This window comes from Maylandia zebra, linkage group LG10 (genome assembly GCF_041146795.1).
Source record: "Maylandia zebra isolate NMK-2024a linkage group LG10, Mzebra_GT3a, whole genome shotgun sequence".
Lineage (NCBI taxonomy): Eukaryota > Metazoa > Chordata > Actinopteri > Cichliformes > Cichlidae > Maylandia > Maylandia zebra.
Window position 1 is genome coordinate 25,766,661 of NC_135176.1, and position 12,055 is coordinate 25,778,715.

The 12,055-nt window shown below is 40.0% G+C and overlaps 1 long non-coding RNA gene across 1 annotated transcript; it reads left to right on the forward strand.

Moving 5' to 3' along the window:
- The first annotated feature begins 9,774 nt into the window (after positions 1-9,774).
- LOC143420692 (uncharacterized) lies at positions 9,775-10,877 on the forward strand. Its single transcript, XR_013100420.1, has 3 exons — positions 9,775-9,978; positions 10,149-10,240; positions 10,795-10,877. It is a non-coding gene; the product is annotated as an uncharacterized LOC143420692 (long non-coding RNA).
- The last annotated feature ends 1,178 nt before the right edge of the window (positions 10,878-12,055 follow it).

Below are 12,055 nucleotides of genomic sequence, written 5' to 3' on the forward strand. Positions count from 1 at the left end.
TATTGAGTCAAAAATGTATTTTGCTTACACAAGAGAGAGAGATTTTGACTCATGTACAGATTTTTTTTATTGTGTTGTTTTGCAGGTTTTCATATTTGTAAGATGCAATGTTTACATATTCAGGTTTATTGCATTTCCCTCTCTTTAAACTTGGCTCTTACTGTCAAACCTGCTGAATGATTGAGGTGCATACTAGGCAGGTGCGGATACCCAGAACTGCAAGACTCTCATTTCAATTTCAGGCAAGCTGCACTTTTAGTGCATCAGGATGAAAATAGGGACATAATTCCATTTTGGTCTGGAAACTCAGCCACCAGTCTCTCACCTCACTGAACAGCTGCTCCTTGAGGCCTTGCAGAGCTAGCTGAGTGAAATCAAGTCCTGGAAATGCTCTCGTCTAATTGACTGTCACCCTTAAGGACAAATGAAGAGTGACAGACAAGTGGGGAATCGATATTTGTCAAGAGAATCTGAGGCTCTTTTCTACATAGAGGTATAGCAAAACTAGGGATCAGTGCAAGGATAAAAGGAACTCAACCATCACAGTTATCAGTGAGCTGAATTGTTAATGAAAATGTTCTTAAGTTAAGTAGCTCTATATCAGATAATAATTAACTTGAGTTTTAGGACGGGCACAAAAATATCGAATAAATGCCTAATCTTTGTTGGGCTTCATGGACAGCAATTCATTTTTTCAAAGAAAATATGGGTTAAATATACAGGGTGGGCCATTTATATGGATACTCCGTAATAAAATGGGAATGGTTGGTGATATTAAAGTCCTGTTTGTGGCACATTAATATATGTGAGGGGGCAAACTCCTCAAGATGGGTGGTGACCATGGTGGCCATTTAGAAGTCCATCTTGGATACAACTTTTGTTTTTCAATAGGAAGAGGGCCATGTGACACATCAAACTTATTGGTAATGTCACAAGAAAAACAATGGTGTGCTTGGTTTCAACGTAACTTTATTCTTTCATGAGTTATTTACAAGTTTCTTTGTTCACAGCCATTGACATGTCGAAGAGGTTAACACGTGAGGAGCGGATCGAAATTGTGTTGATATCTGGTGAACACAGTAACCGGGTCATTGCAGCAGATTTCAATGCAAGACACCCTACGAGACCACCCATCTCCCATGCCACAGTTAGCAAACTGCTTGCTAAGTTTCATGAAATTGGTTCAGTGTTGGATTTGCCAAAATGTGGACGCAAGAAAACTGTCACTAATGAAGAAACATCAGTGGCTGTCCTAGCTTCATTCAGCAAGAGCCCACAGCGTAGCACTCGCCGCATGTCACTGGAGACTGGCATTAGTCAAACATCCTTTCGGTGGATATTAGCTACTCACAAATGGCACCCTTACAAACTCCAGCTACTGCAGCATCTCAACGAGGATGACCCAGATCGGCGCACAGAATTTGCAGAATGGGCAAAACAAAAATTGGAACAGGACCCTCAGTTCACGCAGAAGATTTTGTTCAGTGATGAGGCAAACTTTTATGTGAACGGTGAAGTCAACAAACAAAACCACCGCTATTGGTCTGACACTGACCCACATTGGATGGATCCCTCCAAGACTGTTGGAACAACAAAAGTGATGGTTTGGTGTGGTATATGGGGTACAACGATAGTGGGTCCATTCTTCATCAATGGAAACCTCAAGGCCACTGGATATTTGAAATTGCTACATGATGTTGTGTTTCCCTCTGTATGCACTGAAGCTGGCACATTCCATGAGTTTTTCCAGCAAGATGGTACACTACCACATTATGGGTGCCAGGTCCGAGCAGTTGAACAGTTTGATGAACAGTTTCCTGGAAAGTGGATTGGTCATTGTGGGCCAGTCGAATGGCCCCCAAGGTCTCCCGATCTGACCCCCTTAGACTTTTATCTTTGGGGTCATCTGAAGACAATCGTCTATGGTGTGAAGATACGAGTCGTGCAGCACCTGAAACTACGGATACTGGATGCCTGTGCTGGCATTTCTCCTGCGGTGTTGCTATCAGTGTGTGAAGAGTGGGAGAAGAGGGTTGCATTGACAATCCAACACAATGGGCAGCACATTGAACACATTTTATAAGTGGTCAGAAACTTGTAAATAACTCATGAAAGAATAAAGTTACGTTGAAACCAAGCACACCATTGTTTTTCTTGTGACATTACCAATCAGTTTGATGTGTCACATGGCCCTCTTCCTATTGAAAAAACAAAAGTTGTATCCAAGATGGCCGACTTCTAAATGGCCACCATAGTCACCACCCATCTTGAGGAGTTTGCCCCCTCACATATACTAATGTGCCACAAACAGGACTTTAATATCACCAACCATTCCCATTTTATTACGGTGTATCCATATAAATGGCCCACCCTGTAGATAACTGCCAATTGCTCTGATATAACACTAACACATCTAACACAGTGAAGATGGTTTGTGTTACATCTAGTGTCGTCTTTGTGAGTGTGGTGACAGAGATATCCTAGTTATTGGATGGATTATGATTAATGTGCTCCAGATACTCATGGTCCCCTTGGGATGAGTTGTATAACATTAGTGACCCTCTGGTTTTACACATTGGATTTGAGCTGAGCTAATGATACAAAAACAGCATTACTGTGGTAGATATTAACACCGGTGGGCACGTTTAATGTTTATTAGGATGGACTCCTTGTCTTTCTCTGCTGAATTTGCATGTTCTTCCCATGTTTGCGTGGATTCTCTACCAGTATTCCTGCTTCCTTCCACAGTCCAAAGACATGTATGGAGTTAGGTTAAGTGGAGATTTTAAACTGCTTGAATGTGAACATTTGTTTATGTGTCTTATTGGCCCTGCGATGGGTTGGCAGCCTGTCCATGATGTACTCTACCTCTCACCATGTAGGAGCTGGGATAGGCTCCAGCCCCCTGTAGCCCTGAACTGGATAAGCGGAAGAGAATGGATGGAGGGATGGAGTCCAATAATTCTGTGAATCCTTCTTTTTAGCTGCTCATTGATGGATTAAAAGTTTAGATGGACTGAAAATCTGGCTGGAGTAGCGTCACCTGTTCCTGACAAATCTCATGCTAGTGCACCCATATCCCACCAACTCATTACTAGCACATATTTCCAGATTGTTCCGTCTTTTAGAACTGCTATGGGCTCTGTTATGTATTCACGTATTTAACTGTTTCCCCTTCATCCACCCTACATCACCTTTAGTGCCTGCTTCCCCTCGGGCTCATAATCAAACACTCACTCTGGAAAAATTATTCACCTGTGAAGGACCTCAGCAGCTTGCCCACTCTTCACCAACCCCTATTCAATATTGTGCATTCTGGTCTTGTAATAAAAACCCTAAAAGTGTGTTTGTTGTTATTCTGTCTCAGTACCTGCCTTTACATCTTCTAGTTTCAGCTAAAAACATAACAATATAGAGAAGACCATCACAGATCCTCTAAAGACTGTACAAATACGAAACACAGGCACAGATCAGACTCATACCTGATTAGTTAATGACTGATTAACGAGTGATTCTCACTGTTTTTAAAAACCAATATAGAAAGGAACCAGCAGGCGAGTCTGTAATGTTGGTATCAGCTCAAAATAAAGTAATAACCTTTTGTAAAGCACATCAGTATAATTATGAATACTTGCAATAATTCAAACATGTGAGTGAGAGCCACAGCGGTGAGGCTAAACGCGACATGGGCCAAACTAATCAGAGAATAATCAGCTAATGAGGCCAAAAGATAAGTTTTAAGTTTCACTCTAAAGGGGAGCCCTCCTGATGTCATCAGAGAAATTATTCCAGGGATTATTTAATTATTGTGAAGTATAATGAACACTGCAGCCTCCTGGGTCAGTTAACAGGGCTGTGGTCTGCTGTATTCACCACTGAAATGCACATAAGGACAATTTTATTAAGGAAGAAAATGCAACACAGAACTTGGAGTCTTTATAGCTGCCGTGGGGGGTTTGGAGCTCTATCTGCGCACTGTCGCTCTCACAGGGAAACCTCAAACTCCCGTTCCGTCAGACCACCCACGAACACTTATTCAAACGTAGGAGTGTTTTAAAGTGCTCACTCCAGCTGAGCTGCATGTCTGTGTGCTGTGGGAGGAAAGTGGAGCGCCTGGAGGACTCCTACTCAGACACACGGAGAACATGCAAGCCCCACGCAGAGAGCATCAGTTGCTTAGGAACAGAATTGTTCATCTGATGTGGGTGTGATCACTTTTACGTAGGGTGTGGGTTTTATTCATGCAAACGTGCGTGAAGCAGGGGTTTCATAACACTCATAATGCCTGGAGGTGGGTGGAAAAGGTGAGCTGCTGCTTATGCGCCATCTGCCAGCTGAACAACCGGTTGCTATAACAATGCTGCTGCAAAGTGGAGAAAAGGATTGTTTTAGAAATTCAAAGCTTTATGAAATATTTATATAAACACTTTTACTGTGTGATTCACCCTTCACTTGTGCTCCCCACTGTCATATCTTGCTAAAAAATTAGTTTCACTAAACTAAACCTGCTTCAGCCCCCTCCAGCTCACTCCTCCAGCGTTATGTGGTTCAGTTTGTGCCCAAAATAGGTGCACCTGCACACTTTTTATGTCAGCTGAACTGACATAAAGGTTTTAAAACATTGCCTTTGACCACTTACCCTTATTCGTACTGATTATTTGTCATTATGTCCTGATTGAGTTGAAGTTATGTTTCTGCAAAGTGTTGTCGTCTCTGCATTGTAATTTGAATGGCAGGCAATTCAAAGAGCACACACGTGCATGGCTACCAGCTGAATAAAGTAATCCAGGGTTGCAGAAAAAAAGTCAAAAGTTTAGATGCTGTTAAAAAAATTTTTAGAGTCTGTTAGTATCTGTCCACAGAAGTATACCATCCAGGAATGGTGACTTTTTTTTTCTGCACAGAGGATTGGTGATTTAACTGTCACATCTCACACAAACCCTGCACAGGAGCAGGTTTGGTCTGCAGCAGGACGTGAACCACCTTAATATCAGTGAGAGCCCAGGCTGTTACCTGGATAAGCCCAAACCCTGCTTCCTTTATAGGTCTCCTGCTATGCTGGCATGTTATATTTTGAAGAAGCTAAATAAGTTAAATAAAGATTCTGCAAACTGTGATGTACAAGGATAAATATATTGATTTAAATTGATAAAATACAGGATGATTGCGTTTACAGTGTAGATTACTTGCTGACTTGTGTAGTTTAAATGATTCGTTTTGGCATTACTCAAAAACTTTAAGTGGTATTTTTAGTGGTATTCCAGTATTCCAGAAATATCTCCCTGTATATTGTAGGTTGAGAAGTTTAACTCTAAAGGTATTATCATGAGGCGTAAAATTGCTAAATTTTGTAAAGGAATTGTATCTACATATGTTCAGATGCATTCCTTTCTTTTTCTTTTTTGATGATGTATATTGAATTTATCTGACAATGTTCACTGACAATGAATAAAGTTCAAAAATACCTTCAGCTATGCTCCTTCCCATTAAAATAATGTAGGTCCCTGCTTCAGATTTGTGCCCACACTTCCTGCCTTCCACCATTGGACTACCAGTCCAATCAATTTCCAGCTGATTTACATTAAAGCAGGGCTGCCAACTTTCCATTTGTTGCATCTGTGTTTTACGGTGATCAGTCTAACTTTGCATCTGTAGTGCAGGAGAACATGCAGAGGGTTGGTGTGAAGAAGACGCTACGGATCGGGTGAGATGGAGGCAGGTGGTGATCAGCTGTGCAGCTCCTAAAGGGGCATAGGTTGGAGAGGAGATGGGCATAGAAAATGTGGGTGTCCTAGTGTAGCCCTGCTCTTGTCATGTGTGACCCCCTCGTCTGTCCCATTTTCTGTCCATGGACTTTATGTGATTAGACTATTATATATCATAAATCAATGTTTGAATTTAATTTTATGTATTATGTTGTATTCACACTTTACCGGTACTATATCCAGTTGTCAAGTATGGCATTATTTTTTCTTTCAGTAAATCTTTGTCTAACTGTTTGATTTTCTTTACACAAAAATGTGCTTAATTTAAATCCAATGTATTTATTTTGTTAACATAAAACATTATCAAGGATCAGGCAGGTATAGCTGTGTGGGAAGCAGCACCCAGAACTCAGGATATAGGGTGAGGTAATAAAGTGAGCCTTTAATATTGTGCTAAAATAACAGAAAGTCCAAGATAAACCAAAAGTTAAGCTCAAACAAGGGAAAGCACATATTAAGGAATACCATGGGGAACACACAGCAGTGACTGATGACACAACATTGGGCAAGGAGAGACTCAGACAATATATATACATAAATACAGTTGGATTGATGATTGAGGCGTCCTTAGGTGCAAAGTTTTTAAGACATTTCAGCTGTTTTAAAACTGAATCCACATTGAGGTGCTTCGTGTTCTACATGACGCGCATCTGAATCTCAAGTTCAGTAAGAAATGTGCATTCTCTCTTCTGTCTGTCTTCAGGACATGACACTTTACCAGTCTGTCAAACTCAATTTCGTCATTATCACTCTCGTCCAACAGTTTCCTCAGGCACCATCTGCACGCCGATCAGCCTCTGTTCACTTTAAATCCCTGCTCGTCTGTCATTCTGCCTTTCAGAATCTCATTTGTGCGACCCGCCTCTTCCTGGTCACTCAGAGAACCTCTCCAGCTGCTCCATCGCCACCCCCACCAGCATTTACACTGCAGGCGGTCATGTTCTACTTCCTGCCATCATTGCACTCTAATTACCAGTTAGTTCATTACTCAAACTTTGTGCTTCCATAAAGTCATAAAGTGGGTTTAAATTTAAGTTTAACTACAGTCACTAGGTTTAATTTTGGTCTTTTAGAAAATATTATTTCAGTTAAATTTCTGTTGCTCGTGGTTAAAAAGTCATCTTTCGGTTTGTTTGTTTGTTCTTTTGTTTTTGTTTTGAGCTCAGTATTTTTTTTTATGTTCTGTTTTCTCTTGTAAAAAAAAAAATCCATTTAAACCTTTTAGCTGTGAATAAAGCTTCTCCACCTGCATCCTTAATGGTGCGCCCTGCTGTGCTGGGATGTAACTGCTGAGCTGTGCAGATTTTGCTTAACTTGCTTGACTTTTGTTTTAAAACTGTTAAGATGTTTGCTATTTGTGAAAATAATTTTCTATTTTTTTCAGTTCAATTGTATTTATATAATGCCAGTTTACAACAACAGTCACCTCAAGGCACTTTCTATGGTAATACAATAACACAGAGAAAGATAAGATCATTTCTCATATCCTTTGTTTCTCAAGTATGAAAAGATTAAAAAAAAACTTTTGAATTCCAATTAAAGACTCTTTAAAGTTTTTGTAAAACTGGAGAAAACTGCAGCGGGTGGTGAGGGCAGCAGAGCGGGCAACTTCACAACTTCACTAACCCCCCTCAGAGACATTTATACTGGCAGACTTCAGCAGAAAGTCAGTTTCATCATCAAGGACCCCTCGCACCCTGTACACTCCCCCCCTTCCCTCTGGTAAACGCTACAGGTCAATCAGGTCAAAGAGAAACAGACTCAATAAACATTTCTACCCACAAACTGTCAAACATATCCTACCTCCACCCTGATTAAAGGTTAACTTCACTGTTAACATTTCTACTGCATTTATAAACTGTCACGATTTTGACCCAGTGTTTTGAGTTTTAGTTTGTTTTTATGTTTAAGTCCTTTAGGTTTTCTAAGTTCATTTCTATCATGCCTAGGTTATTATTATAGTTCTTTGTTTATTAGTTTCCCCTTATGTTTTCAACCCCTGTGTTAAGTCTCCTATGTCCTTCATGTGTTTCATGTCTGCATGTCTTTTGTTAAGTTCATGTTGTCAGGTCTGCGTTTCATTATGTTTCCTGTTTTATTTTGAAGAGTATTGTGTTGCTGTGTTCATTGTGTTTAGTTTTACTCTTCCACTGTGACGTTGTTATGTTCATTTGTGTCAGCTGTTTCCCCATGTGTTTCCACTTCCCCTGATCACCTCCTGTGTGCTTTTAGTCTGTGTGTGTTCATTCATTCCTTGTCTGAGCGTCTGTTATCCTACCTTGTCTCCATGATTATGCATTCATGCAAGGTCTCTATGTCCATGTTCCACAGTTTTGTTATGTTTAGCTCACCCAGTTTAGGTTATGATTTAGTCTTTGCTTTTGTTTTTTTTATTGCTAAGATCAGCCTTCAATAAACAGTTCGTTTTAATTCAATATAAAGTCTTGTTATTCTGCGTGTCCGCACTTGGGTCCACCTTCTTCTGCCTCAGCCAGACTGTGACATAAACCATATTTATTGTAGTATAATGCAACCAACATTCCTACCTCTATTTATAAACCGTATTTATTATAATGCAACCTACCTCTAGTCCTACCTCTTACTCAGTGTGTGCTACCATTGATCACATCGCTCCCCATATTGCACCTGCTCCTTTATATGGCACATATAACTTGTACATATCTGTGTAGATACTTACGTTATTAGATACATTCCCTATGTAGGTGCCTCTTTAACTTTAAGTCAAGTTAACTCTTTTTTTCTTTTCTTTTTTTCTTTTATTCTAAAGGAATTTCAATGTAAAAATCTACATGCTGCTAACGGAGATTTGCTAAAATGTGTTTCATTGATTTTGCAACAGTAACAGTAAAGATCGATTCTAATTCTTATCTGTGTTTGTCGGTAATAACACAGTAATAGTGCTCACTAGTCCAGCCCTGAACTAAACTCAGCAAATCTGAAGGTCTCCAAAAACAAAGATCAGCAAGTCAGACTCCCTTTAACAAAAATGTTAGTCTTAAGTATAATTCAAAGTTTTTGAGAAAGGATCCCCCAAACCATCAGGCCAGATAACCAACCTATCCTGGGCTTGGTTCCGCAGGAGACTTGTTCCTATTAAAAGGGAGTTCTTCCTCCCAACCATCACCAAGTCCTGCTGGCAGGGATCGTTTGATTGTCGGAGTTCTCTGTAGGGTATTTACTTTGAATTTAAATGGGTAAAACTTCCTTCTTACCAGCTTTTGTTTGCAAAGAAAAATAAACTAAGTTGATATAAGAAATCATTGTAGCTTGATTGTCTGCTCTCTTTTTTGGCGTCACTTGCTGTCTGAGTTGTCTTTGCCTCAGGACGACCTCACTTCACCTGCTCTGCCTAAATGCGTCGTGCTTTTGGATCCTCAAAACAATTACTAGATTTGTCATTTGAGCGCTGGATGACTGGGCATATTTGGAGAGAACTGTCAGAGATGGTGAATTGCAAGAGGGGACAGAAGAGCTTTTGGCAGGATGAAGAGTGGGGTGACTAGCAATGCAGTGGATCTAATATAGACAGTCTACAGTATTAAATCAAAGCAGCAAATATGCAAATCCAATTAGGGAACTAATTTATTGTTGTTTTGAAGTAACAACAATAACTATACACAAATGAATCACTTATTTGAATCACATATCCCAAATGCAGTCGGCATCAAATACAGGCAGACTAACTGACACTGACAGCAAAGAATCAGACTGAGGCCAGTGTTGGGCTCCAACTGGTCCAGGTGGAGCTGTATTGGTGTTGGGCAGGAAGCTGGATTTCAACACTGGTAGTATAAGTTTATGTAGAACTACAGCCTTGTAAAAGGAAAGTTTTAATGCAGTCCTGAGGAAAAAAAACAAATGCTTATTGCTTCCATAGGAAATAAGAGGGTAAGCAGCAGCCAGGTGCTGCTAATCAAATGCAGCTGATTAACTGATCATCAGCAGGTGTGAGCACCTCAATAAGTTTTGGACAGTTTTTTGCATTTGAACAAACCACAAGCTTTCTGAATGAATCCCCTCTGGAAAGATGTGGAGTGAAGATGTTTGGCCATAATGTGCAGTTCCTTTGCTGATATGATGGGCTTGGTTGCTATAGCCAGACACGGGATCCCCAATTTGGGGTCATGTGACAGGACGATAACTCCAGCACAGCAAATCTACAACAGAATGGATGAAAAGCAACAGAATCAAGGTGTTGGGGTTTATGGAGTTCAAAAATACATATGTACAATACATTATGTTGGGGGGAAAAAGGTGTTACTGATCATACTGCCAAATGCTAAAATGGTAGTAATGAAAAGCAGACTCTTAAACAAGGCCCAACAAAAGCAATTTCACAGTTCAAAAGGTTTATTTTCACAGGAAAAAGTTTCACAGGAGTGGATGCCAGCGAGGAGGGTTCCAGGAGACTGAGCGAGACTTCACCGGGAGAGAGGACAGGCAGGTTAATCCAGGTGAGTTTGTACATGGAGATTTTAGCAAGCCCTACCTACAATTCCTGAAGGTAAAAGGTTTTTAACTGTGAGCAGCAGCTTACTTTGAGGTGCCACTGGTTTGCTCTGAAGCAGTAATGGAGGTTGGAGGAGGGTGTGTTGGCAGGTGAGCACTTCCTGAAGAAATGAACCAACTCAAAGACGATAGGTGAATTTGCCTGAGATGAAAGTCGATTCATGGCATTTAGGAAACACTGGAAGGCAGTTAAATGTACAAACTTATAGGAACACACTGTTAAGAACAGAAACTCAGGATTGACAAATATGGGTAAAAAGATTTCTGAAGCACACCTGCATAGATGTATTTTTGACATCCTCACATATGTTCATTACTTTAAGAAAACAGTTAGTGGTTATACTGCATATCGTCTCCACACCAGCTGTAAAAAGAAACAGATTGTGCAAGTGTTCATGGTATTGTGCCCAAGCAGCCACCATAGTAATGATTCATTTTGTTTTAGCTAGCCATGATTCACATAGCATGTAAAAAGTCTATATGCATCTTCATTTTCCAGGAAAAGAAGATGCTTCCTGTCTCCACCACTACCAATACTATCCAATAAAGGCTGCATGCAATAAACCAGGACAGTTCCAAAAAGATGTGAAGTTCTTCTTTGCTACATGCTAATGTGTAGTGACAGGATCTTTTTTTTTTTTCCAAGGGGCAAAAAAACTACTTATGCATGATATTTCCCTTCTGTGTGCATGAGAGCCTCATTCATTCTTTCCCAAAGCCATTTCTGTTGTGCACAAAAAGAAAGTTGGCCTGTGTCTGTTTGTGTTTGTGTGCACGCATGCATGAGTGCAGGCATAGTAAACTGGCTTTTGTGCAATTCATTAGAAATTCTGCTGACAGAGACTTGCAGAGAAAGCAGTTGTGCGCGCGTGAAGGGAATAACAAGAGGACCACTCCTGCCCAGAGATGGCCTGCAGCTTTAAAGATATCAGCTCCCTCATATAAAGACTTATAACGTCTCACACACACACACACACACACACACACACACACACACACACACACACACACACACACACACACACACACACACACAAACGCACAAACACTGACTGGACATCGATGTGTGGTTAGTATTCGGGCCCACAAACTTTTCTCATTACAGCTGGTATTTCTGATTAACACGGGCTGCAGTGAAAGAGAATAATGTGGCTGAATAATAGGCAGGAAAATGAGGTACAGTGTCATTAAGAAACAGAAAAATGTAGTTTGAGCCAGTGTTTGGGTTTTCTGGCTGTAAAAGCATTTTATTGCGAGTTGCACAGGTGCATGGTAAATTCACAGAGGAACTTCTGTAAGGTTAATGCAGACTAGTTGAAGTAAATAAAAGAAATAAAACCAACAAAAAGGTGTTTTACAATAAATTTTAAACCTAACTGTCATGATATAATTAAATTAACAAGAATCTAGAATTTTTATCACGTCCAAGATAAATTCATTTATTTCATTTGCAGAATCAAATCTTTCTGAGTCTTTAGATGATGATGTCCTCTAGTTATTGCTGGTATTTTATTTTATTTTTTAAAGAACTGAGCTCAATATTAAATATTTAAAACTGTAATAATTTTTACATTAAAAGTCAGTCACAATATATATTGTTGCTTGCTGCATCAAACCCACTGAGAATGAGACAATTGTTTCAATCAGTCCTCATCTTTTCTCTTTTGATTCACTGCCTCTTCTCCTGTCAACCTTTGTTTCAGGTTACTTAGCCTGGCATTTAAAATAAAAGGGCTATAAACTCCCAGATAAACACAGCA